This window comes from Eubalaena glacialis, chromosome 11, assembly GCF_028564815.1.
Source record: "Eubalaena glacialis isolate mEubGla1 chromosome 11, mEubGla1.1.hap2.+ XY, whole genome shotgun sequence".
NCBI lineage: Eukaryota > Metazoa > Chordata > Mammalia > Artiodactyla > Balaenidae > Eubalaena > Eubalaena glacialis.
In genome coordinates this window covers 439,984-467,899 of record NC_083726.1, presented here as the reverse complement: position 1 = coordinate 467,899, position 27,916 = coordinate 439,984, and the positions used below count along the sequence as shown (strand labels likewise).

General features: G+C 45.7%; 1 protein-coding gene across 7 annotated transcripts in view; it reads left to right on the top strand.

The window, feature by feature from the left end:
- The first annotated feature begins 7,232 nt into the window (after positions 1 to 7,232).
- The window catches only part of PPP6R2 (protein phosphatase 6 regulatory subunit 2), a 91,035-nt gene continuing 70,351 nt past the window's right edge, over positions 7,233 to 27,916 (top strand). For 6 of the 7 annotated variants that reach the window (XM_061206397.1, XM_061206394.1, XM_061206393.1 and 3 more), the window contains exons 1-2: positions 7,233 to 7,325; positions 23,489 to 23,615. The gene's annotated coding sequence lies outside the window, so the exon portion shown is untranslated. Of the gene's footprint in view, positions 7,326 to 7,361; positions 7,530 to 23,488; positions 23,616 to 27,916 lie in introns of those variants that run through there. The other variant, XM_061206392.1, reaches the window with a different exon arrangement.

Genomic DNA, 27,916 nt, shown 5'->3' with positions numbered 1-27,916 from the left:
TTTGATTTTGTTTTGTTTTTTGATAAGTTGTTAGCCTGCTGCATTGACTCTTCTGTATGCACTTCTTTTGTTATATTTATTCCTAAGTATTTTATTCATTTTGATGCAGTTGTAAATGGAATCTTTTTCTTTTCTTTTCTTTTCTTTTTTTTTTTTGGCCACACCGTGTGGCATGTGGGATCTTAGTTCCCTGACCAGAGATTGAACCCAGGCCCTCAGCAGTGAAAGTGCCGATTCCTAACTGCTGGACGGCCAGGGAATTCCCTGGAATTTTTTTCTTAATTCCATTTTCAGATTGTTTGTTTCTAATTGTAGAAATACAACTGTTGTTTGTATATTGATATTGTATCCTGTGACCTTGTTAAACTATTATCTCTAGCAGATTTTTTTGATAGATTCCTTAGGATTTTCTAAATAGATGATCATGTTATCTGTGAATAAAGACAATTTTGCTTCTTCCTTTTAATCTGTATGCCTTTAATTTTTTTCTTGCCTTATTGCACTGACTAGAACCTTTAGTGCAATGTAGAATCATTTCAAATATTTCTTCTGTTTCTTTCTTCTCGTTCTGATATTCCCATTATGTGTATGTTACACCTTTTGTAGAACAAAAGTCCTTGGATGTTCTGTTTTTTTCAGTCTTTGTTCTCTTTGCTTTTCAGTTTTTTTCTTTTTTAAAAATTATTTATTTATTTATTTTATTTATGGCTGTGTTGGGTCTTCATTTCTGTGCGAGGGCTTTCTCTAGTTGTGGCAAGTGGGGGCCACTCTTCATCGCGGTGCGCGGGCCTCTCACCATTGCGGCCTCTCTTGTTGCGGAGCACAGGCTCCAGACGCGCAGGCTCAGTAATTGTGGCTCACGGGCCCAGTTGCTCCGCGGCATGTGGGATCTTCCCAGACCAGGGCTCGAACCCGCGTCCCCCACATTGGCAGGCAGACTCCCAACCACTGCGCCACCAGGGAAGCCCCTGCTTTTCAGTTTTTGAAGATTCTATTGAGATATCCTCCAGTTCAGAGATTCTTTCCTCAGTGTTATCCAGTCTGCTAATAAGCCCATCAAAGGCATTCTTCATATCTGCTATGGCGTTTTTTATGCCTAGCATTTCTTTTTGGTTCTTTCTTAGCATTTCCATCTCTCTGTTTGCATTGCCCATCTGTTCTTACATGTCGTCTTCTTTATCCATGAGAGCCCTTAGCATATTAATCATAGTTGCTTAAACTCCCAGTCTGATAATTCCAACATCTCTGCCATATCTGGTTCTGAACCTTGCTCTATCTCTTCAAATTGTGTTTTTTTTTGCCTTTTAATTGTGTAATTTGCCTTGTAATTTTTTCCTGATAGCCAGACATGACGTACTGGGTGAAAGGAACTGCTACAAGTAGGCCTTAATAATGTGGAGGTGAGGTGTGGGAGAGGGGATGCCTTCTATGGTCCTGTGATCAGGCCTCAGTTCTTTTACTGAGCCTGTGCCTCTGGACTGTGAACTTCACAAGTGTTTCTCAGTCCTTTATCTCCCCTTGGCTGGGGCAGGCTGCCCAGAGGAGGCTGGAGCTGGGCATTTCGCTTCCCCTGGTCAGTTAGGCTCTGATAACACCCCAGCAGGTCAGGCTCTGGTTAACGAGTTTGCCTCGAGAGCAGCCTTGTTAAGGAGAGCAGGGTGCTCTGTCACATTAGGAAATGGCTCCTTCCCTCCCCCTGCAGAAAGCGTGAGGGGACGTGGCTCTGACATTTACTTGGGAACCTGCTCATGCTCCAGGGGTAAATCGCACAGTATTGTGTGGGCTCCCTTATGACTGGGTCCCCCGGAGTTTTTAACTCTCACAGCTGCTGACTTTGAGCCTCCAGAAATTCATCAATTACAGTTCAGTCCCCCGCCACCCCGCTTCCCCCACACACACAGGTTCTCAGGCCGGTTTCTCTCATGAATCTTTGCTCTGGTAAGCTGTGATGTATTCACCTGCCTGTCTCTCCTACCTTGGGAGCAGTGGTTTGCTCTGTGTCCTCCCTTCTCTTATAGATCCAAGAAGAGCTGCTGATTCTTCAGTCTGTTTAGCCCTTTACTTCTTAGGATGGATTGGTGACTTCCAAGCTCCTTGCATGCAGAATCCTACAGTGTAGAATTGAGGTGGTGAATGCAGACATCCTTGCCTCATTTCCAATCTTTAAAAAGCATTACATCTTTCACCATTAAGTCTGATGTTAGCTATAGATTTTTCCTACATACCTTTTATGAAGTCGAGGAATTTCCCATCTAGTCCTAATTTGTTGAGAGTATTTATCATGAACAGGTATTAAATTTAGTCAAATGCCTTTTCTGCAGCTATTGTGACAATCTTGTGGTTTTTATCCTCTATCCTATTAATACAGTGTATTACATGATTTGAGTTCTGGATGCTAAACCAACTTTGTGTTCTTGGGATAAAGCCCACTGGTCTTGGTAGATAAGCCTTTTACATGTTGCTGAATTTGGTTCTTCCTTCCTGTTGACTTGAGTGACCATCTTATGTCATTTTCTTTCAGCTTGAAGAACTTTCTTTAGTATTTCTGGTAAGGCAAATCTCCTAGCAATAAATTTTCTGTTTTGTTTATCTGGCAATGTATTTATTTCACCTTCATTTTTTCTCCCACCTTCATTTTTGAAGGATAGTATTGCTGAGTACAGAATTTATTCATTGATAGGTTTGCTTTTTCCTTCAACACTTTCAGTATGCCATTTTACTGCCTATGGCTTCCATCATCTCTTGGGAGAAGTCAGCTATTCATTGTATCATTCTTTCCCTTTATGTGATGGGTCACTTTTCTCTTGTGGCTTTCATGGTTTTCTTTGTCTTTGGCATGCAGGAATTTGGTTATGGTGTATATAGGTGTGGACTTCTCTGTGTGTGTTTTTTTTTAATTTATTTATTTTTGGCTGTGTTGGGTCTTCGCTGCCGTGCACGGGCTTTTTCTAGTTGCGGCGAGCGGGGGCTACTCTTCGTTGTGGTGCCCGGGCTTCTCATTGCGGAGCACGGGCTGTAGGCGCACAGGCTTCAGTAGTTGTGGCACGCGGGCTCAGTAGTTGTGGCTCACAGGCTCTAGAGCACAGGCGCAGTAGTTGTGGCGCATGGGCTTAGTTGCTCCGCGGCATGTGGGATCTTCCCGGACCAGGGACCGAACCCGTGTCCCCTGCATTGGCAGGCGGATTCTCAACCAGTGCGCCACCAGGGAAGCCCACTTCTCTGTGTTGATCCTACTTGGTTTATGGAGCAGTAGTCTTCTGATGTCCCAGTCTGTGTCCCGCTGCACCGTTGGGGCTCTTGAAGAGAAGAACAGGACAGAGCCACAGTTCCTCCTGTTCTGATGGTGCTCCAAGGGCACACTCATTTTATATCAGAGTTTTACATTTTCTAATTGACTGGTGAATAATTTCGCATTTGGTGTTTGTAGTGATAGAATTTATTTTATTTGGTCGTTCTGTGTCAGAAACACTGAACTCAGCCTGCTTTGTTCTAACTGTTCTGTGCACACTATAAGGCAGTTTAGAAGAGAACACTGTTTGGGCTTCCATGGTGGCGCAGTGGTTGGGAGTCTGCCTGCCAATGCAGGGGACACGGGTTCGAGCCCTGGTCTGGGAAGATCCCACGTGCCGCGGAGCAACTGGGCCCGTGAGCCACAACTACTGAGCCTGCGCGTCTGGAGCCTGTGCTCCGCAACAAGAGAGGCCGCGATAGTGAGAGGCCCGCGCACCACGATGAAGAGTGGCCCCCGCTCGCCGCAACTAGAGAAAGCCCTCGCACAGAAACGAAGACCCAACACAGCCAAAAATAAATAAATAAATAATAAGAATAAAGGAATTCCTTTGGGAAAAAAAAAATCCTTTGTGCTCTACCTGTGTATCTCTCCTAACCCCTACCCCTTGGTACCCACTCATCTTTTTGTTAAAGAGCCGTAACTATCAACTACTTCTTGTGACCAATTACAGAAAAAAGGATTGTAGTAGCTTTGCACATTTTCTCTTTGCATATATAATATATAAACTAACCATTTTGTCCCCTCTGCTTTCCATTTTTTAAAAATATACAAGTTGGGATTGACATATATACACTACTATATATAAAATAGATAACTGAAAACCTACTGTATAGCACAGGGAACTCTACTCAATGCTCTGTGGTGACCTAAATGGGAACGAAATCCAAAAAAGAGGGGATATATGTATATGTATGGCTGATTCATTTTGCTGTACAGCAAGATACTAACACAATATTATAAAGCAAATATACTCCAATTTTTTAAAAAATTTGAGTGAGATGGAATAATATATTATACTGAATAATAACAAATTTACTTTAAAAAATATACAAGTTGTCAGAAGTTAACTTTACTATTTAGTTTTTTTTTAAATTTATTTTAGTTATTTATTTTTGGCTGCGTTGGGTCTTCCTTGCTGCACGTGGGCTTTCTCTAGTTGCGGTGAGTGGGGGCTACTCTTTGTTGCGGTGCGCGGGCTTCTTATTGCGGGGGCTTCTCTTTGCTGTGGAGCACGGGCTCTAGGCGCTCAGGCTTCAGTAGTTGTGGCACGCGGGCTCAGTAGTTGTGGCACACGGGCTTAGTTGCTCCGTGGCATGTGGGATCTTCCCGGACCAGGGCTTGAACCCGTGTCCCCTGCGTTGGCAGGCGGATTCTTAACCACTGCGGCACCAGGGAAGCCCTACTATTTAGTTTTAAGAGCATAAGAGAGTATTCAGTGGGACAGTGACAGAATTTGAGGAGTAATGAATGTAGCCAGTGACAGATAAAATGACTGCTGGGACTGTACCTATGCTCATTTGGGGGAAAGTGAGAATTTCTTCACTTGCAATAAGGATGGATGTACCTTGTTAGGTGAAAATATAGCATTGTTTTGTTGTTGTATGGAAGTTCAAATATGCTTGAAAGGCTGCATACAGAAGCTGACTTTCCAGAAGGTCGGACTCTGCCCATTTTCCACTTACTGCCTCAGCTCCAAATCCACTTCTCTGCCTGCTCTGCAATAATGGAGCTGGATCCCAGAAGCATTTAGCAGGGAATGTTTTGTCTTTTCTTGAATATAGAGTTCTTTACTCCTTTATAATTAATCCCGTTATCAGTAATTTAAAAAAAAATTTACTTATTTATTTGGTTGCGCCAGGTCTTAGTTGCAGCAGGCAGGCTCCTTAGTTGTGGCATGTGAACTCTAGGTTGCGGCATGCATGTGGGATCTAGTTCCTTGACCAGGGATCGAACCTGGGCCCCCTAAGCTGGGAGCGCAGAGTCTTACCCACTGCACCACTAGGGAAGTCCCTCAGTAATTTTTATATCAAACTTCCTCTGAAGTCACTGTGTGCTCTCTGTCCCCTATTGAACCCTGACTACTGACACAAGGAGGAAAAACCAAACAGGGAAAGGGGCTGTGAGTGTGCCCATGTGCATGCATGTGCGTGTCTGTGCAAGCATGTATGTAGGTTTGAGATTTCAAATAGGAAGGCCAGGGAAGTCCTCACGGAGAAGGGGACAATGGAGTAAGATGTAGGAGGTCAGTTAGCATGGGGACAATTAGAGGGTGTGACAGGATGCACATTCAATGGCCTGCGGCAGGAGGGTCTCCTGACTGGAGCTAGATGAACAAGGGGCAGAGCACAAATGAGACCCAATTGTGTAGGACCTGCGGGTGGCAGCAAGGACTGGCTTTCGTGCTGTGTGACACGGGAGCCCCTGGGGGAGGGATGGGATTGGCCTTCTTTTCACTGGGTGCTCTGCTGACTGCGACAAGCTGGCCTCCAGCAAGTGCGGCAGGATACAAGCAGGGAGCCTGTTGGGAGGCTGCTGCTGTGAGTCAGGTGAGAGAAACCTGGACCAGGGCTGCAGGAGGAGAGCTGGCTGTAGTTAGAAGTTGAGGGACGTGCCGATGAACCAAGGGTGGGGTGGGAGAGGGGAGGCGCCCTGGCTGACCCCAGAAGAACATCACGATCAGGACGAGGGTTGCAGGCACTCACAGCAGGACAACCGGTGGGAGGATCTCAAGCACTGGGCCTCCTAGCCCTGAGCCCCTATTCTGCAGCTCTACCCACCGCACCTCCAGCCTTGGGGGTGGGGTCCGCGCTTGCAGGGCTTGTAATCTATTCTCGGCTGTAAGCTTGACGCTTTTTTTATACCCACTTCCTGAAAGTTCATCCTACAGAACTTGCCAGAAATCTGCCCTGCCGTTTGCCTGGGGAAGACGTTCAGGGAAGCTGTCTCCGCAGGAGCCGGCCGTGGGGAAGCGGGCGCCTCCCGCCCGCCGAGCAGCCCCAGAGCAAACCCTCTCCAACAACCTCTCCCGCGCCCTCTGCCGCCAAGGCTCAGCATGGCCAGGGGTCAGATCCGTTTCGGCCACGGACCACGTGCGTTGGAAGCCGAGAGGCAGTAAGGGGATGACTGGCAAGAGCGTTAGATGTTCCTTACGTGTTCCATTTCTTTTTCCAAAGTCTCCCATGGTTCACGCTGCCACCTGAAATAACAATTCTCATTTTAGAGATCAGTTTGATTGAGTCAAACAACTTCGACAAATGCCAAATGGGCACATATTTTAATGTGCAAAATACTACAAGAACCTGGGGGGCACCTAGAAAACCATGGGTCTGGTGGCTGCTGCTCCGACGCTCCCAGTCCGGGTAGCAGAGAGGACGGAGAGCTGACCACTGCTCACTGTTGCTCTGGCCGTGTCCACGCCACGTGCCCAAGGAGTTCAGGAGACACCCAGCTGCCCCAGTCGCAGAGGCCTTCAGCCTTAGAGGAAGGCTCCCAGGGAGCAGGGATACCCCGCCCCCGATGTGTGATCCTCAAATCGTTTCAGGCCTCCGGAGGGGTTGTTCTGTTGCTGACGTTGCGTTAGGAAATTTATCACCGCAAACGCATTATCCCATCAAAACTTACTTACGCTCGTCCAGAAATTTTGCGATACCTCAGAGGGACCAGCGGAGGAGGAAACCGCGCCCGCCCCACCCCGCGCAGCCCCGCCCAACAGAGGCCCCGCCCACCTAGAGGCCCCGCCCCGCTGCGAGCGCGAGCCCCCCGCACGAGGCCCCGCCCCCCCGGCGTTCGCGCGCGCGCCCGGCCGCCGCCACCGCCATTTTGGGGTGACCGGAGCGCCGCCCGCGGCCCGAGCCGGTCACGAGCCGCCGGCCCGCCGCGCTGAGTCCGTGGGCGCCGTGTCCGTGGGCGCCTCGCCCGGCCGGGCCCATGTGCGCGCGGCCCGCCCCAGGCCGCCCGGGCTTCGCCTCCGCCCGCGCCCTGGCCTCCACCCGGGCCTCCGAGGAGCCGCCGCGACGCCCGGCCCGCGGGGCAGGTGAGTGCGGCCGCCGCTCAGAGCCGGCGGTACTGGCCGGCCGGGCCCGGAGGGGCCACCCCGTCAGTGTTCTCATGTCGGCGTCCACCCTCCGCCTGTCGCTGCCCCCTCAGTGTCCACCCCTCTGTCAGCGTCCACGCCCCGCCCGTCGCTGCCGCCGTGATGCTCGCCTTGTCAGCGCCCACCCTGGTCAGCGTCCCCCAGGTCAGTTTCCCCCGTGGCAGTGCCCGCCCCGTCAGTGTCCTCTGCAGCAGTGCCCACCCCGACAGTGACGTCGTGTCAGTGTCCCCCGCCAGTGTCTCCCATGACGGTCCACCCGCACCAGTGACCTCCCGCCAGCGTCCACCGCGCCACTCCGTTCGTGCCCCATGTCAGTGCCCTCCCGCCTCCTTTACCCCCTCAGAGTCCCCCAGAGCGGTGTTCACCCCCACCTGTGGTGCCCTTCCGGTCAGTGTCTCCCACATCAGCGACCCCCCAGGTGCCCTCCTCCCAGTCAGTAACCTCCCCCTTAATGTCCTTCCTCCCCCCGTGCTGCCAATGCCTCCAACATCGTGCCCCCCAAGGCGAGATCCCCCATCAGTCCGCCCACGATTGCCGGTGTCCCCACTCCCCTCCTCGCTGCTTGCTCCCTCACGCCTCTCTGTTAGGGACCCTTCCTGTCAGCGCCCTGACCCACCTGTCAGTGCTGGCCCTCGCAGTGCCCTCCAGGGCCGCTCTCCTGCCTGCCGACGTGGGACTCTCCCCTCCCCACTGCCCGCTGTCGTCAGTCCCCGTATCCACTCACTGGCTCCTCTCCCTGCTACTGTCCCCTTTCCATGACCATGTGGGCTCCTGTGTCTCCAGTCACCCACCCCCATTCTGTCACCTCCTTACCCCTCACAGCCCCATTTCTTCCTTCATCTCCATCACCTCTTCCCTTCACACCTGTCACCTTCCCCCGTGTACTTTACGGGCCCCTTGAATGTCCTCCCACCATCACTGTGACGTCGTCCACACACCCCCACTTCTGCTTTGTGTCCTTACCGCCTGACTACCTGCATCGTCCACCCATTTGTTACTGACCGCTCCCACTTTGCTACTGCCCCTGCCCTGTCACCACCGGCTCGTTCAGTCTGTCACTTCCGCTTAGTTCCTGCGTTTCACTGTACTCCCTCCCCCATTTTGTCCCTGTACCCACCTGTCTTGTCCTTAGGGCCTTTTCCAGCCTGTTACTCTTTCACCCACCTGTCGCCTCCCCCCATGGCCTCTTCCTGCCATGCCCTTGGCCTCTCAGTGCCCAGGCCCTCACTGGCACTCTCAGCTGTTCACCTCTTCTTCATGTCCCTTCCTTTCTGGCTTCTCTTCCCTTTTGGCATCTCAGACTGTCATGTCAGCTAAGCTCTAGAAGGCAAGAAGCAGCTGGCTATGAGAAGAGTGGGGGACAGAGACTTCTAGACCGAGGGGGCAGCACATGCAAAGGCCCTGAGGTGGACCTCCAGGAACCTAGATAAGACTGATATGTGGCCAGGGTTAGGGGGAGACACACAAGAGCCTTGGTTGGGGCATTGGCCTTCCAATCATGCTGTTCCTTGCAGGCTGTTGAGTCTGAGTTTGAGGGACCCCGGCTGGAGATTGAGTTGGGGAGGGCCATCAACACATGAATAAGAGGAGGAGAGGCAAGGCATTGGGAGTGAGTGTGTTTGTGGTTTAGACGTTGGTGACGACTGAGGGAGTGATTTTGGAGGTAGAGCTATTGGGACGTGCTGATGGATTAGGAGAGGGGTGTGAGGGAAAGAGAGGACTCAGGATGATTTCTAGGCTTATTGATGGCATACATGGGTGGACTGGGGCACTTTGGATGGGTGGATGGGGAAGCTGGGGATGGTGGTGGCAGTTGCAGGGGAGTTGTTTTAGGTTGGAGGCGGAAAGCAAGGCTTTCTTGTGGCTGAAAGTAGTGGGAGAAGTCTGACAAGTGAAAGGGTCGTTAGGGAGAAGGAATCTCGCAGAAGAATCTGGAGCCCAGAGGAGAGGTCAGGCTGCAGGTATACGACCTCAGCACAGGATAATGTTTGAAGCCTAGGAAATGGCTATTTATTTGCACACACACGCAGCAGAACACTTTGATCATTTATTGTGTGCTGCTGTCTTAAATGCTTAATATGAATTATTTCATTTAATCCTCACAGGAACCCTAGGGTATAGGAACTATTATTTTCCTGTTTTATAGATGAAGAGACTAAGATATACAACAAATAGGTGGTAGAGCCAGGATTTGCATCCCAGACTAGCTGATTAAAGCCTCTCCTCCCCCTTTTTTTTTTGGTTAAGGAAAAGGCTAACTTTTAAAGTACTGTTTTTACATTTTTGAATAATAATGGTAATCGATTATGTATTAGGCACTTTGGTGTTCGTGCACATATGTGTTCCAGTAAAACTTCATTTAGAAAACAAGCCCAGCCACTTTTTAAAGTACCTCATTTAAAAAAAATAAAGTGCCTCATTTAATCTTTTTTACTTTTTTTTTGGCCGCACCGCGCCTTGTGATATCTTAGTTCCCTGAGCAGGGATCGAACCTGGGTCCACGGCAGTGAAAGTCCACCGGACAGCCAGGGAATTCCCGATTTTTTTTTTTTAAACAAAGTGCTTTACCTTTTGTTAGCTTTGTATTTTCATGAGACATAACATTTTGACATAAAGTGAGTACGTGACTTGTGCAGAATTTACTATAGACCGGAGAGTGCAACCAGTGCTAAATTCTATATTTTGACATCTAACCCAGTAATCATTTAATTCTTTTTTTTTTTTTGGCCGTGCCACGCGGCATGTGGGATCTTAGTTCCCCGACCAGGGATCGAGCCTGCGCCTGCTGCATTGGAAGCACGGAGCCTTAACCACTGGACCGCCAGAGAAGTCCATTTAATTCTTAAAAACAAGTTAATGAGGTCGTTACTCTTAATATTCCTGTTAATATTCATGTGAGAACACTGAGGCACAAACAAGTAATGTACCCAAGGGTAGCGGTAAATAAATGGGAGAGCCAGGACTCAGCTCATGTGGTCAGACTCCAGTGGGTGGTTATGTACATGGTAATCTGAACTCAGCATAAAATTCAAAGGGCACCAAAATGTGTATCATTCTCACCCTGTCCATCAGCTGTCCTCTTCCTCTTGGAAATCATGTCATGTCCATATACAGCAAGCAGCTCTCTTTTTAACACAGAATGTGCAGTCTTTTATTTCTTTAAAAATATTCCACCATTTAAAAATTATTGAAGAGTATTTTACACCCAATGCAAAGTACAGATCCTAAGTATATAAGTTTGATGAATTTTAACAAATGTATACACCCGTGTGTCCATCACTCATGTCAAGATATAGAGCATTTCTGTCATCCCTAAAAGTTTCTTTGTGTCCCTTTTCAGGTATTAAAGCCATCCTTCAAAATCGCAAGGCAACAATTGTTCTGATTTCTATTTTTACAGATTAATTTTGCACGTCCTTGAACGTCATGTAAATGGAGTCATAAAGTATATGCTCTTTTGTGTCTGTCTTCTTTTGCTCAGATAATGTTTTTGAAATTTATTGATTTTGATGCCTGTGTCTGTAGTTTTATAGTTTTATAGTTTATTTGAGTAGTACTCCTTTGTGTGAAAATATTTTTCTTACTGATGGACATTTGGGTTGCTTTCACTTTTTAGCTGTTGTGAGTAAAGTCACTGAGTTTATTGTACGTTCTTTTGTGGACATGTGTTATATCTTTTGGGTAAATATCTAAGAGTGGAATTGCTGGGTCATAGTATAGATATATGTTTAATTTGTTTTTAGAAAATGCTAAACAGGGACTTCCCTGGTGGCACAGTGGTTAAGAATCTGCCTGCCAATGCAGGGGACATGGGTTCGAGCCCTGGTCTGGGAAGATTCCCACATGCCATGGAGCACCTAAGCCCGTGTGCCACTACTAAGCCTGCGCTCTAGAGCCGAAGAGCCACAACTACTGAGCCCGCGTGCCACAACTGCTGAAGCCTGCGCACCTAGAGCCCATGCTCCGCAACAAGAGAAGCCACCACAATGAGAAGCCTGCACACCGCAACGAAGAGTAGCCCCTGCTCACCGCAACTAGAGAAAGCCCGTGCACAGCAACAAAGACCCAATGCAGCCAAATAAATTAAAAAAAAAAAAAAATGCTAAACAGTTTTCCAAACTGGTACCATTTCATACTTCCATCAGTAATGTATGATAGTTCTAGTTTCTCCACATGCATACCAACTCTTGTTATTGTCAGTCTTTTTAATTTTAATTCAGGTGGTAGTGGTATTTCATTAAGGTTTTAATAACAATGGTGAGCAACTTTTCATATGCTTTTTGACCATTTGTGTATCTCTTGCGAAGTGTCAGGTCTTTTGTCCACTTTTTGTTGGATTGTCTTTATTATTCAGTTTTAGGAATTCAAAAAAATATTGTGGTTTTAAGTCCTTTATGATATTTGTGTGTATGTACATACATACATATACAGTGAGGGAGTGGGAGGAGGAGAGGAAGTGAGGGGTGAATGTTTCCTATTTTGTGGTTTGCCTATTTGTTTTTTGTTTTTTTTTAATGAAAGCTTCTTTCTTTCTTTATTTTTGGCTGTGTTGGGTCTTCGTTTCTGTGCGAGGGCTTTCTCTAGTTGCGGCAAGCGGGGGCCACTCTTCACCGCGGTGCGCGGGCCTCTCTTGTTGCGGAGCACAGGCTCCAGATGCGCAGGCTCAGTAGTTGTGGCTCACAGGCCCAGCTGCTTTGCGGCATGTGGGATCTTCCCAGACCAGGGCTCAAACCCATGTCCCCTGCATTCGCAGGCGGATTCTCAACCACTGCGCCACCAGGGAAGCCCCTGCCTATTTGTTTCTTAATGGTATCTTTTTTTTTTTTTAATTTTATTTATTTTTGGTCGTGTTGGGTCTTTGTTGCCGCGCGCGGGCTTTCTCTAGTTGCGGCGAGTGGGGGCTACTCTTTGTTGCAGTGCACGGGCTTCTCATTGCCTCATTGCGGTGGCTTCTTGTTGCGGAGCACGGGACCTAGGCGTGCGGGCTTCAGTAGTTGCAGCATGCGGGCTCAGTAGTTGCAGCACGTGGACCCTAGAGTGCGTGAGCTTCAGTAGTTGTGGCACGTGGGCTCAGTAGTTGTGGCTCGCGGGCTCTAGAGTCCAGGCTCAATAGTTGTGGCACACGGGCTTAGTTGCTCCGCAGTACGTGGGATCTTCCTGGACCAGGGATCGAACCTGTGTCCCCAGCATTGGCAGGCGGATTCTTAACCACTGCACCAACAGGGAAGTCCCCCCAATGGTATTTTTTTATGAGCAGAAAATTTTAATTTGGATGAAGTCAAAATTGGTCCATATTTTATTTTTATGTTTATTACGTGTTGTAGGACAGTTGTGCCTGTACCAGAATTGTGAAGACACTGTCCAATGTTTTGTCTTTGTAGAAGCTTTATAGTGGTAGCTTTGGTATTCAGGTTTATGATTCCTCTTTTTCTTGTATTTTTTATTTTTTTTTTATTTTTTTATTTTTTTTAAATTAATTAATTTATTTTTGGCTGTGTTGGGTCTTCGTTTCTGTGCGAGGGCCCCCTCTAGTTGTGGCAAGCGGGGACCACTCTTCACCGTGGTGCGCGGGCATCTCACCATCGCGGCCTCTCTTGTTGCGGAGCGCAGGCTCAGTAGTTGTGGCTCACGGGCCTAGTTGCTCCGCGGCATGTGGGATCCTCCCAGACCAGGGCTCGAACCCGTGTCCCCTGCATTAGCAGGCAGACTCTCAACCACTGCGCCACCAGGGAAGCCCTATTTTTAAAAAAATATATTTATTTATTTATTTTTGTATTTATTTATTTGGCTGCGCCGGGTCTTGTATTTATTTATTTATTTGGCTGCGGCATGTGGGCTCTTAGTTGCGGCATGCAGGATCTAGTTCCCCGACCAGGGATCTTACCCGGGCCCCCTGCATTGGGAGCTATGTGGTCTTAACCACTGGACCACCAGGGAAGTCCCGCTCTTTTTCTTTTAAACAGCTTTATTGAGATACAAATGACGTACAATAAACTGCACATGTTTAAAGTGTAAAATTTGATAAGTTTTGACATATGTGTACACCTGTGAAATCATCACCACAGTCAAGATAGGAAATGTATCCATCATTTCCCAAATTTCCTAATGCCCCTTTGGATCCCTCCTTTACACCCTTTTTTTGCTCCTCCACGTCCAAGCAAATACTGATCTCCTTTATGAATGATCTATCTTGCATGATTTTTTGTGTGAGGTGGAAAAAGGGTACACCTTTTCCCCGTATGAGATATACAATCATTCTAGCATCGTTTGTTGAGAAGACTCTTTTTCCTCCTTTAAATTGCATTGGAGCCTTCGTTATAAATTAATTGAACATGTGTATGCAGGCTTATTTCTGGGCTTTCTGTTATGTTCCATTGGTCTATTTTTCTGTCCTGTGCCAGCACCATGCTGTCTTTTTTTTTTTTTAATTAATTAATTAATTAACTTATTTTTGGCTGTGTTGGGTCTTCGTTTCTGTGCGAGGGCTTTCTCTAGTTGTGGCACGCGGGGGCCACTCTTCATCGCGGTGCGCGGGCCTCTCACTATCGCGGCCTCTCTTGTTGCGGAGCACAGGCTCCAGACGCGCAGGCTCAGTAATTGTGGCTCACGGGCCTAGTTGCTCCGCGGCACGTGGCATCCTCCCAGACCAGGGCTCGAACCCGTGTCCCCTGCATTAGCAGGCAGACTCTCAACCACTGTGCCACCAGGGAAGCCCCCCATGCTGTCTTAATGTCTGTAATTTTATGGTCAGTCTGGAAATCAGGTAGTGTGAGACCTCCACCTTTATTCCTCTACAAAATTATGTTGCCAGTTTCAGAATAAGCTCTTCAATTTGGATAGGAATTTTTGCTGGGAGTTTGGTTGGGATTACGTTGAATCTATAGATCAGTTTTAATTTTATTTATTTATTTATTTATTTTTGGCTGTGTTGGGTCTTGGTTTCTGTGCGAGGGCTTTCTCCAGTTGCGGCAAGCGGGGGCCGCTCTTCATCGCGGTGCGCGGGCCTCTCACTATCGCGGCCTCTCTTGTTGCGGAGCACAGGCTCCAGACGCGCAGGCTCAGTAATTGTGGCTCACGGGCCCAGTTGCTCCGCGGCATGTGGGATCTTCCCAGACCAGGGCTCGAACCCGCGTCCCCCGCATTGGCAGGCAGACTCCCAACCACTGCGCCACCATGGAAGCCCTATAGATCAGTTTTAGAATTGAGTTATTAACTTTGAGTCTTCTGATCTGTGCACATGGTATATCTCTCCATTTATTTAAATTTTCCTTAATTTTTCTCAGCAATGTTTTGTAATTTTCAGTGTGAAAAGTACACTTTTTTCATTAAGTATGTTTGTAGGTATTTGATATTTTTGATGTTATTTAAAATATTTTTATATTGTTTTTCAACTACTTGTTTTTTTAATAAGTATTTTTTAAAATATTTATTTATTTATTTATTTTATTTTGGCTGCACCGGGTCTCAATTGTGGCATGTGGGATCTTAGTTGCAACATGTGGGATCTTTTCGTTGCAGCATGCAGGCTTCTTAGTTGTGGCATGTGGACTCTTAGCTGTGGCATGCATGAGGGATCTAGTTCCCCGACCAGGGATCAAACCTGGGCCCCCTGCATTGGGAGCTCGGAGTCTTGCCCACTGGACCACCAGGGAAGTCCCTCAACGTTAATGTACAAAAACACAGTTGGTTTATGTATGCTTATCATGTATCTTGCACCTTTGCTCAATTCACTTATCAGTTCTCATGGTAGGTTTGTATATTCCTTTGGGTTTTCTATCTGTATAATCATATCATCTGTGAATAAAGACAGTTTTACTTTTTCTTTCCAATTATTATGCCTTTTATTTGTTTTTCTTTGTAGTACCAGCTAGAACCTCTAATATAATGTTGAATGGAAGTGGTGATAGTGGGTCTTCATTGGTTGAGGAAGTTGCTTTCTGGTTCTATTTTATGGAAAGTTTTTACCATGAAAGGGTGTTGGAGTTTGTCAAATGCCTTTTCTACACTTGTTGGGATGATTATTTGTTTTCTGTCCTTTATCCTATCAATATGATGTGTTGTATTAATTAACTTTCAGATGTTAAAGCAACTTTGCATTCTTAGGATAAATCCCCTTAGTATGGGGTGTATAATCCTTTTAAAATGTGGCTGAGGGGAATTCCCTGGCAGTCCAGTGGTTAGGGCTCCACGCTTCCTTTGCAGGGGGCACGGGTTCAGTCCCTGGTCAGGGAACTAAGATCCCACATGCCGTGTGGCACAGCCAAAAAACAAAACAAAACAAAACAAAAAGTGGCTGGATTTGGTTTACTAGTGTTTTGTTAAGGATTTTTGCGTGTATCATATATATTCATGAGATATTTGTGTATGAACTTTTTTCCCCGTATGATATCTTTTTTTAAAAATTATTTGTTTATTTTTGGCTGTGTTGGGTCTTCGTTGCTGCATGCGGCCTTTCTCTAGTTGCGGCGAGTGGGGGCTACTCCTCATTGTGGTGTGCGGGCTTCTCGTTGCGGTGGCTTCTCTTGTTGTGGAGCACGGGCTCTAGGCACGTGGGCTTCAGTAGTTGTGGCACACGGGCTCAGTAGTTGTGGCTCACGGGCTCTAGAGCACAGGCTCAGTAGTTGTGGCGCATAGGCTTAGCTGCTCCGCAGCATGTGGGATCTTCCTGGACTAGGGCTTGAACCTGTGTTGGCAGGCGGATTCTTAACCACTGTGCCACCAGGGAAGTCCCTCCCGTATGATATCTTTTGTTTTGGTATCAGGGTACTACCAGCCCCAGAGAGTGAGTTGGGCAGGTCTTCATTCCTTTTCGTAGATTGGATTTCTGTATGGGATCATATTCCTTTGGCTTGAAGCACTTCCTTCAGTATTTTGTATGTTGTGGGTATACTGGGGACAGAATCACTCAACTTTTGTTTGTCTGAAAAAGTCTTTATTTACCCTTCAGTTTTGAAGGATATTTTTGCTGGAAAGTTCTAGGTTGACAGCTTTCTTTCCCAGCACTTTGAAAAAGTTATTCTGTTGTCTTTTAGTTTCTGTTGTTTCTGATGAGGAATCAGCTATCATTCTTACTTTTGTTTACCTGATACCCTTTTTCCGAGGTATATTTATTTTTATTAAATAAATTCTTTATTAAAAACTTTTCTTCAATTTGGCTGTAATCTTCTAGGTGTGCTGTTTTTGTATTTGCTTGGATCTGTGGGTTGATGTATTTAATCAACTTTGGAAACTTTTTGGCCATTGCCTCTTAAATAATTCTTTTGCCTCATCATCTGTCTTCTCTCGAGACTCCAGTGATATATATTTTATTTTATTTTAATATTTATATATTTAGGCTGCTCTGGGTCTTAGTTGCGGCACACAGGATTTTTTTTTTTTTTTTTTTAGTTGCAGCATGCGGACTGTTAGTTGCGGCACTCAAACTCTTAGTTGTGGCATGCATGTAGGATCTAGTTCCCCAGCCAGGGATTGAACCTGGTCCTCCTGCATTAGGAATGTGGAGTCTTACCCCCTGGACCACCAGGGAAGTCCCTCCAATGATATCTATTTTAGATTGTTTGATGTTGTCCCACAGGTTTCGAATGTGTTGGTATTTTCAAAATTCTTCTTTCTCTCTTTGTTTATATTTGTATATTTTCTTTTCATCTATTTTCAAATTCCCTGCTTTTCTTTGTGCTCATTCGGTTATTAATTCCGTCCAGTGACATTTTAATTTCAGATACTGTATTTTTCAGTTCCAGAATTTCTTTTTGGTTCTTCTTTCAAGTTTGCATTTCCCTGCTAATATTCTCCACCTGTTCATTTCTTCTGTTCCCTTTTCCTAAAATTTTAAAAAATATTTATAATTGCTGTTTTGACGTTTTCATCTGCCAGTTCCAATGTATGGTCATTTTTGGTTCCTGTAGATTGTTTTTTCTCTTGATCATGGGTAATATTTTTCTTCTTTGCACGTGTAATAATTTTTTATTGCAAAATGGACATTGTAGATAGTATATTCTAGAAACTCTGTTTTAGGTTATCTGTCCTTAAAGAGTGTTGAGTTTTGTTAGGGCAGGCTGTTAAATGACTGGAAGATGATCTCGATCCTGTAGGAGCTTTTTCTAGGGTAGATCTGTTTTGGCTTTGTACTAAGTTTTAGAGTATAGCTTTTAATTCTGGAACATGTTTTTTACTCCTAAGGCATGGCCTTTCTGGGGTTTTAATAGAAAATCCTTCTAGTTTGGCAGAACTTAAACTCCAGAGTCTGTCTCCACAGTGCTGGACGGCTGCTGAGTCTTGGCTCAGCTCTTTCACCTCACATAGCTGTTTTCAGATATTTAAAGTATATCGTGATGATTTGATGCAAGTATACAATTAACTAGTTAATTGTCACAGCTAGAGCTATATATATACACATACACATATACATTTGGTGAGAACAGTTAAGTTTCGTCTTAGCAAATTTCAATGCATTGTTATTAACTGTAGTCACCATATTCTTATATCCGATCTTCAGACCTTATCTTATAGCTGAGTGTTTGCTCCCTTTTACCAACCTCTCCCTGCACCCCCCTGCCCCCCAGCCTCTTTTCTACTCTCTATTTCTTTGAGTTTGACTTATTTTTCTGCTTGGTTTCTTGGTGTCTCATCCCACCACTTGCTGTTTAGGAGTCAGCCAAGGATTTGGGAGGAATTTAATGTAGGTTTGGGGGGCTCCCTTGTTTTCTGGTTTTCCTGTTCGATTTTCAGCCATGCTGGTAGCCCTGAACTCTGGCCTCTTTCCTCCTTGCTCTCCTTCTTCCAGTGATTGTGTTCCCTCCAGTTTCTGCATGTTCTTGATTGGTCTCCGGTACCTCCAAATACTTGTTTTTATTTTTTATTTTTTAAAATTAATTAATTTATTTATTTTGGCTGCGTTGGGTCTTCGTTGCCGCACGTGGGCTTTCTCTAGTTGTGTCGAGGGGGGGCTACTCTGTTGCGGTGCACGGGCTTTTCATTGTGGTGGCTTCTCGTTGCGGAGCGCGGGCTCTAGGCACGCGGGCTCTGGAGCACAGGCTCAGTAGTTGTGGCGCACGGGCTTAGTTGCTCCATGGCGTGTGGGATCTTCCCGGACCAGGGCTCGAACCCGTGTCCCCTGCGTTAGCAGGTGGATTCTTAACCACTGTGCCACCAGGGAAGTCCTAAATATACTCTTAAAGTAATGCATTACTTACAGTTATATAAGTAGTAAAAGAATGAAGTTATGGATACTGCAAATTAATGATTATCTCTGTGGACGAAGGGAGTTGAATAGGTTGTCAATTCCTCAGTGTATTAGAAACAATTTATTTTTTTTTTAAGTAGGTGACATATGTGAGCAAATGTTAACATTTATTAAATCTCAGTACATGGGTATTTGTTATATTCTTCTCTGGACCTTTTTATATTTTAAATTTTTTCATAATTCAGAATAAATAAAAATACGTAAAACCAGATTATTATAGTGTGTTGATTCTCTGGAAGTGCTCTTGTGAGAGCACTGAGGAGGGACTCAGTGACCTGACAAAAGTGGTTTTCGGTGAATTTCGGACTTGAGGAACAGAGAGGAATTTGCCAAGTAGGAAGATGGGACGAAGGGTGTTCCAGGCAGAGAGGACCCATGTGCCAAGGTGTCAGCTATGAGAGACTCGCAGCATATTTAAGAAGTAGTGGGTGCTGGTGTGGTTGGGGAGGTGGGTGGGGATGAGGAAAGAGAACCGAGACCGTGTCGAGTGGTGGCCCCACTTAACGTGGCCTGGTGTCGAGGCTGGCAGTGTGCTCTCTGTTCCCTTTTCCTCTTTTTCTGCCTTTTTTTTGGATTAAGAGTATATTTATGATTCTGTTTGGGTCTTCATATAGCTTTCATGTCTCTAACACGTCTAATATTTCCTCTAGGTTTTTGAACATATGGAATATGGTTACAACAACTGCTTAAATATTCTTGTCTATTAATTTTATCATCTGTGTCATTTCTAGGTTGATTATGGTTTGTGTTTTCCTGCTTCCTTGCATGTCTGGTCATTTTTGATTGGATGCCAAGACACTGTGACTTTTATATTGTTGGATGCTGGGTATTTTTGTATTTCTATAAATATTCTTGACCTTTGTTCTGGAATGTTGTTAAATTACTTAGAAACAGTTTGATTCTGTGGGTCTGGCTTTTAGGCTTTGTTAGGTGGGACCAGAGTGATGTTGAGTCCAGTGTTGTCACTTTGCCCCACCACTGAGGCAAAAGTCTTCTGAGTACTTTGTCCAGTGCCCCGAAATTAGGAAATTTTCCGCTGTGACTGGGAGGAAGAGTAACTCTCCTTGGCCCCCTGTGAACTTGGAGGGCGGTTCCCACTAATCCCTGGCTTGGATGCCTTTCTTACACACTTGCATTGATCAGTACCTGGCTGGAGCCAGCAGATCCTCAGCGCTGTCTACGACTCTGTCCCTTCCAGTGCTCTGCCTGTGGACTCTAGCGCCTTGGCCTTCCTGGACTCCCAGTGCTGTTTCTTCACCTCGGGGGACTGCTGGACCCCACCTGGTGTCTCCGCTGTTACCCAGAACTACTTGTCAGGCAGGAAGCTGGGCAGTTAAGGGGCTCCTCTTGTTTCCCTCCTGTCAGGGATCACTGTTCTTCACTGCAGGATAGCCAGTGTCTTGAAAACCATTTCATTTGTAAATCTGGTCCCTGTTATTTTGTCTTGGCCAGAAGCAAAAGTATCAAAAACAGGTATTTGAATGAAGGTATTAGGAAGCATAGAAGATAGTGATGGGACCTATGAGAATGCTGACCCCTTTCTAGTTCGGGATGCCTGGGTGGGAGAGCAGAGGTGGCCTTACCTGGGTGGACATGAAGGGAATTCATGTGTTTAGGGAAGGAGGTGGGGATAGGGCTTGGGAGAAAGGTGTCACAGGAGAACCAGGCTACAGAATGAGATCCTGAGGGCCTGCTGAGAAGAAGAACCCGCGGGGTCTGGGCTGGAGGATACAGGTGACAGAACGCTCGTACCTGCAGTGGGAGGACGTGGGAGAGGGTGACGCTGCCAGGGAGTGCAAGCATGGGGAGGATGCTCAGGCTATGTGCCCGCTGAGGAGAAGGTGTCACTCATTCCCTGGCTGCATGTCCCCCGTGATGTCCCGGCTGTTTCGGGCTTCCTCCAGCTCAGACTAAGTAGAATTTGTCAAGAAGATGTATGTTATAAAAGCACTGGTTCAAAGTCAGAATAAACAGGTCTTAGGGCCCTTACAGAGATACTTACTTATTTTGAAACTGTGTATAAAGTGCTGAAAAGCCAATTTTGAATTATTTACTTAATAATTTTGAAATGTTAGATGTGCCAACTTTAAAAGTAAAACAGCCAGTTAGTTATTTTACCAGCAAAATGGGTTTCTTTGGGAATAGCAGAGAGTTGCAATTCAGGACAAACAAGCAATAGCAAAAGCCATAGGCATGTCTCACGAACAAAGCAGAGGAAGGTTACTTTGTAGAGAAGAAGGAGGAAGTTGGGAGGGGCTATTTTGAACAAAAGTCCATTGGAGGAAAGTGAGAGTTCAGGGTGGTGATGGTTTCTCACTGGCTGAGTTGCTGGGCAAACAGGAAACCTTCCTCCATGGGGGTCTGTGGTTGAGGCTGAGTAGCAGTGGATGCGGGCTCCCCTTCTGGCCTCCTGACTCTATTGTAAACGAAGTTTCCTTTGTTCTGTTTCACAGATGTAAAAAGATTTTCCTATTTTAGGAGATAACACTGACTTATTCCTGGCTTAGTAGCACAACTTCGAGTGCCTTTTTTTGCTTGACTTTTATATGAAATTTAAAAATACACAAATGTACAGAAAAGATAATGAGCACCCATGTACTCGTCTCCCAGCTTTATCAGTGATTGGTACTTTGCCAGTTATTATTATTATTTTTTAATCTGTCCCTTTTTCTCTCACACTTCTTTTTTTTTTTAATGTTGTGAACCGTCTATTTTTTTTTAACATCTTTATTGGAGTATAATTGCTTTACAGTGTTGTGTTAGTTTCTGCTGTACAACAAAGTGAATCAGCTATATGCATACGTATATCTCCATATCCCCTCCCTCTTGCGTCTGCCTCCCACCCTCCCTATCCCACCCCCCTAGGTGGTCACAAAGCACCGAGCTGATCTCCCTGTGCTATGCAGCTGCTTCCCAGTAGCTATCTGTTTTACATTTGGTAGTGTATATATGTCAGTGCCATTCTCTAACTTTGTCCCAGCTTACCCTTCCCCCTCCCCATGTCCTCAAGTCCATTCTCTACTTCTGTGTCTTTATTTCTGCCCTGCCCCAGCTTACCCTTCCCCCTCCCCATGTCCTCAAGTCCATTCTCTACTTCTGTGTCTTTATTCCTGCCCTGTCCCTAGGTTCTTCAGAACCATTTTTCTTTTTAGATTCCATATATATGTGTTAGTATACGGTATTTGTTTTTCTTTTTCTGACTTACTTCACTCTGTATGACAGACTCTAGGTCCATCCACCTCACTACAGATAACTCAATTTCGTTTCTTTTTATGGCTGAGTAATATCTCTCTCACACTTCTAAAATTTGTTTCGTTCTTGTGTTTCGGTGGAGTGTTTTAAAAGTAAATCCAAGAAATAATGTCATTTCACCCATGAATACTTCACTTTTTCTCTCTAACAGATAAGGAAAGTTTTTATTTTTGAAAACATAGTGGTCATGTCATTTTTACAACTAAGAGATTTACAGTAATTCCTTAATACCATCTAATACCAGTCCATATTCAGATTTCCCCAATAGCTTCAAAAATACACTCTTCCAGTTGATTCGTTTTAATTGGACCCAAACAAGATCTAAATATTATATTTGATGATTAGGTCTCTTAGGGCTCTTATATTCTAGAACAGTCACCCCTCCTTATTGCTAAAGTATAATTTTCAAAAGGTAAAATCATTGGGCTTCCCTGGTGGCTCAGTGGTTAAGAATCCACCTGCCAGTGCAGGGGACACAGGTTCGAGCCCTGGTCCGGAAAGATCCCACGTGCCGTGGAGCAACTAAGCCCGTGCGCCACAACTACTGAGCCTGAGCTCTAGAGCCCGCAAGCCACAACTACTGAAGCCTGCACGCCTGGAGCCCGTGCTCTGCAACGAGAAGCCACTGCAATGAGAAGCCTGTGCAGTGCAACGAAGAGTAGCCCCCACTCGCCGCAAGTAGAGAAAGCCCGCACGCACAGCAACAAAGACCCAACGCAGCCAAAAAAATAAATTTAAAAATAATTAATTATTTAAAAAAAGGTAAAATCATGACTTCCATGCAAATACAGAATGAACAGTCCTGGGCTCTGCTGGTCTGTGTTTTTTTTTTTTTAATAAATTTATTTATTTTATTTATTTACTTTTTTGGCTGCGTTGGGTCTTCGTTGCTGCACGCAGGTTTTCTCTAGTTGTGGTGAGCGGGGGCTACTCTTCGTTGCGGTGCGTAGGCTTTTCATTGCGGTGGCTTCTCGTTGTGGAGCACGGGCTCTAGGCGCGTGGGCTTCAGTAGTTGTGGCGCACGGGGTTAGTTGCTCCACGGCATGTGGGATCTTCCCGGGCCAGGGCTCGAACCTGTGTCCTCTGCATTGGCAGGTGGATTCTTAACCACTGTGCCACCAGGGAAGCCCCCTGGTCTGTGTTTTTGCTGCATGCCTTGAAGTCAGTCCTTTTGCCAAGGAACGCGAGTCACGTTATTTGGAAATGGTGTTAGGGATCACACCTGGAGCACTTTGGAACACTTTTCTTCTAGAAGTTGTGATGGATCATCAGTGAGCCGTCCAGTCATCTTGTGACCAGGATATGTGTCTCTTGATAGTTATAGTGTGTAGGCATGAAACTAGACGACTTCACAGAGATCCTTCTCATGTCCTTCAATTCCAACCATTGAGTTAGTTAACCAGATTTAAAATGGGTGTGTATCATTGGTACCAATCTCTGTAGAACAAGCATGGACAAGGGAGTTTTTAGATCCTTAATCATGAAATGTTCTGATAATTTAAATACTAAGTAAAGCTAATGATTTTTGTTTTCCTTTTCCCTATCATTTTGGTGAGTTAACTTTACAGAAGTAGAACTTAAAATAAGTTTTTTTCCTCTTATTTTTCAGGTGAAGAGATTATAAGTCTACTGAATGAAAAAATTTTTCTTAAAGTTGCATATACTCCAAGAGAAAATCCCAAATGTTTTTATATTCTGCCTAAATACAAAATTTAAACAAGGAGTTTCCACAGAAGGTAAGATAATTGTTTTTGATTCTGTTTTATTGTGTAGTTTATGCAAATATACTGTATAAGGGGACATTCAAAGATGGATGACAGCAAAAATTTTAGTTTTGAAGATGTGCATATAGTGTCCTGACTTTTAGGGATTCTTGACCCTCCTGTGTCCGGTTTTGAGGTGCTGTGTTGTGGAAAAGTTACTTGGTCTCTCCAAGCCAAAGGGTAATCCTAATAAAACAGGGACAGTCATGCATATGTAGTGAGGAACATGCCGTGTCTCACCCGTGGGGAATAGGTGAGATAGGCTTATATGTGTTATGGCCGCTGTCAGAACACATTCCAAGTAGAAGCTGAAAAGGCGGGGAGGGGCTTGTGCCTCCAGTTGTAGTAGATGCCCCTAAAAGGTTTGCCCATTGCAATCCAATTAGATGCTGGATAAATTACAGTAGATACAACTTCCTGGGAGCACTTTGGTGCTTAAAAATTAAGCTAACTCTTCATAAGCCAAAAGAGAAAAAGAAAAAGTGAGTATTATGATAGCACTCTTTTGCTCCTTGCTGAAGAGAAGATAAATCCTTTTCAGAGCAAAGCATACTCATTGTAGGCCCTCGGGATTTCTGTAGATTACGTTTAAGCAAGCTTCATTCTTTTTTCTTTTTTTTTTAATTAATGAATTTATTTTTTGGCTGCGTTGGGTCTTCGTTGCTGCGCGCGGGCTTTCTCTAGTTGCGGCGAGCGGGGGCTACTCTTCGTTGCGGTGCACGGTCTTCTCACTGCGGTGGCTCCTCTTGTTGCAGAGCACAGGCTCTAGGCTCGTGGGCTTCAGCAGTTGTGGCACGTGGGTTCAGTAGTTGTGGCTCGCGGGCTCTAGAGCGCAGGCTCAGTAGTTGTGGTGAATGGACTTAGTTGCTCCGCGGCATGTGGGATCTTCCCGGACCAGGGCTTGAACCCGTGTTCCCTGCATTGGCAGGCAGATTCTTAACCATTGCACCACCAGGGAAGTCCCAAGCAAGCTTCATTCTATATTCAGGACACACACCATTGTGAGGAGTTGGCACAATTAGATGCCCCAAGGTCTGCAGGTATTGGATAATCAGATGCAGTATATATAATAATGTATGAAATTTTTGAAGAAATACAAAATAGAATAATAATTAGTAATGAAAACCAAGGTATCAAAATGATTCCAAGTAGAACTTTCAGAAATGAAAAAAAGTTGAAATTAAAAACAATAAATGTGAATTAAATAAACGTGGCTGAAGGCAGAATTAGTGAACTGGAATATATACCTGAAGAAATTATCCAGTGTGCAGCATTGAGAGATGGGAGATGGAAAGTGAGACTAGAGAAGTGGAGGGTAGGTTAAAAGTGTGCTGTGACTGTGTAGTTGGAATCCCAGGATGGAAAAGTAGGGAGAAGGAGGAGAGGCGTTATTCAAAGTGTTAATAGTATTGACTTTTCAGAAACTAATGAGAGATAAATCTGTAGATTTAGGAAGCACACTATGTCCTAAACAGTATAAGTAAAAGGAAACCCACACCCATACACTGAAATTGTATAGCAACAAAGACAAAAAGACCTTAAGCCAGAGGTAAGAGAGATTACCTACAAAGGAATGTCTGTTAGGTTGACAATGGATGTCTCATTAGCATGAATAGAGGCCACTAGAGAGTGGAGTATCTCCTCAAAGTGATGAGAGAATATAAATTTCAGTATAGAATTGTGTATCAGATATATTTTACAGAAAAACATCAGTGTTTTTATGTATTTGGTAATTGTTAGGCTAGATTGTTTGGACTACCTGCTATCCTCCCATCCCCCACCCTATGGAAAACAATTAAAATTGTTGGATTAAAGAGAAAAATCAAGGGCTTCCCTGGTGGCGCAGTGGTTGGGAATCCACCTGCCAATGCAGGGGACACGGGTTCGAGCCCTGGTTTGGGAAGATTCCACATGCCATGGAGCAACTGAGCCTGGGTGCCGCAACTACTGAGCCTGTGCTCTAGAGCCCGTGAGCCACAACTACTGAAGCCCACGTGCCACAACTACTGAAGCCCGAGTGCCTAGAGCCCATGCTCCACAACAAGAGAAGCTGCTGCAATAAGAAGCCCGTGCACTGCAGCGAAGAGTAGCCCCCGCTCTCTGCAATTAGAGAAAAGCCTGCACGCAGTAACGAAGACCCAACGCAGCCAAAAAGAAAAAAAAAGAGAAAAATCAAAAGACTGACAACATTGCAAGGAAGTTTTAAACCAAAATATAACAAAGAAAGAACCCAGAAAGGTAATTTAAACACCATAGGATGGAATCTGCCTTTGCCTTAAGGACATCTGCTGATTTGGACAAAGTGGGGCTTTGATTTCTGAGTCCTTGCCGGCCTCTGAAGTGAAGATCTGCAGTCCTCTCAAGGTAGAGAACCTAAAAGGGGCCCTCCTCGTATTAAATGGGCTCTGAAAGTCAGTGCCCTCAGAGGCAGGGTGAACTAGAAGCGTACCTGCGTAACTCCATCTTTGCCCCCACCTTTTTACTAAATGTAGCAGGAAAAAAGGGGGAAAATTGTGGCTGTGGATTGGCGTTTGGGAGGATTTGTAGCCCAGGTTCATATTACTTGGTAGTTCAGGGAAATGAAGCATGAATTTAAGGTTTTCTGGTTTGGTAATGCCTTCAGGCAGCAGTGGGACCAAACATAAAACCTCTCTGGAGGAAGTTACCATCATCCTAAAATGCAAAAAACACCTATGAATATTTTTTAAGGATGTTGATTAGTACACAGACAAAACTGGACAAGCACACAAGGAAATAAGGCACCATGCATGAAAACCAGTAGAAACAGCCCTCCGAGATTTTAGATTTGGGGATTATCAGAAACAGACTATTGGGGCTTCCCCGGTGGTCCAGTGGTAGGACTCCACGCTCCCAGTGCAGGGGGCCCGGGTTCTGATCCCTGGTCGGGGAACTAGATCCCACATGCATGCTGCAACTGAGACTTTGCATGCCGCAACTAAGAAGTCTGCATGCCACAACTAAGAAGTCCACATGCTGCAACTAAATATCCCTCGTGCAGCAACTAAGACCCGGCGCAGCCAAAAATAAATAGTAAATAAATAAATAAATATTTAAAAAAAGAAACAGACTATTAAATAAGCATACTCTTTATTTTTATTTTTATTTACTTATTTTAAATAAATTTATTTATTTTTGGCTGCATGGGTCTTCATTGCTGTGCACGGGCTTTCTCTAGTTGCGGAGAGCGGGGGCTACTCTTCGTTGTGGTGCGCGGGCTTCTCATTGCAGTGGCTTCTCGTTGCGGAGCACAGGCTCTAGGTGCACAGGCTTCAGTAGTTCTGGCACATGGGCTCAGTAGTTGTGGCACACGGACTTAGTTGCTCCACCATGTCCCCTGCATTGGCAGGCGGATTCTTTTTTTTTTTTTTTTTAATAAATTTATTTATTTATTTATTTATTTTTGGCTGTGTTGGGTCTTCGTTTCTGTGCGAGGGCTTTTCTCCAGTTGCGGTGAGCGGGGGCCACTCTTCATCGCGGTGCGCGGTCCTCTCACTGTCGCGGCCTCTCTTGTTGCGGAGCACAGGCTCCAGACGCGCAGGCTCAGTAGTTGTGGCTCACGGGCCCAGTTGCTCCGCGGCATGTGGGATCTTCCCAGACCAGGGCTCGAACCCGTGTCCCCTGCATTGGCAGGCAGATTCTCAACCACTGCGCCACCAGGGAAGCCCTGGCAGGCGGATTCTTAACCACTGCACCACCAGGGGCGTCCTGTGGCTATTCTTTTCACTTCTGATTTTAGATTTTTGTTCATCTGTTCCTCCCACCCCACCCCCTTCTTTTTGGTCCCCCCACCCCCCCGCCACCCCCAGTGGACTGTGCCCAGTATAGACATGGTCTTGTTTGTTGTTTGACTGATTGTGCAAGTATCCACTGCTCTCCATGGATTCACATTGTCGCTTTTTTCCAGACCAATAGAATTCCAGTGGTGTGTTGGTAAATGTTTAATATCTGGCTCTCTGGGAGAGTCAAAAACCTCCTGGCCATGGGGCTTCCATGGTGGCGCAGTGGTTAAGAGTCTGCCTGCCAATGTGGGGGACACGGGTTTTATCCCTGGTCCAGGAAGATCCCACATGCCCCAGAGCAACTAAGCCTGTGAGCCACAACTACTGAGCCTGCGCTCTAGAGCCCGCGTGCCGCAATTACTGAAGCCCACATGCTCTAGGGCCCGAGTGCTGCAACCACTGAGCCCACGTGCTGCAACCACTGAAGCCCACGCGCCTAGAGCCTGTGCTGCACAACAAGAGAAACTACCAGGA